Source organism: Leopardus geoffroyi, chromosome E2 (assembly GCF_018350155.1).
Source record: "Leopardus geoffroyi isolate Oge1 chromosome E2, O.geoffroyi_Oge1_pat1.0, whole genome shotgun sequence".
NCBI classification, from domain to species: Eukaryota; Metazoa; Chordata; class Mammalia; order Carnivora; family Felidae; genus Leopardus; species Leopardus geoffroyi.
Genome location: NC_059335.1, coordinates 20239460 through 20239742, shown reverse-complemented (window position 1 = coordinate 20239742; position 283 = coordinate 20239460).

Here is a 283-nt window from a genome sequence, read left to right as displayed (position 1 = left end):
CAGAGGTCAACGAAGGTAATTATTAAACACTTTTTTTTTTTTTTTTTAAAGCAATGAAGCTTGGACACAGCACACAAAAAGGGGAGGGTCACGCAAGCCAGTTTCTGTGCACAAATGTTTTTGTGTTGTTCATTTATGTCTAGAACATTGTTTTTGTCCTTAACCAGATTCCCCCAAATCAGCAACATCCTGTAAGGACAACTCCCTGCGAAGACTGGCATCCGAGGGGATAAACTTTGGAACTAGCTCTTTTATTGCCTTAGTGGGCTGTATTTACAACCCA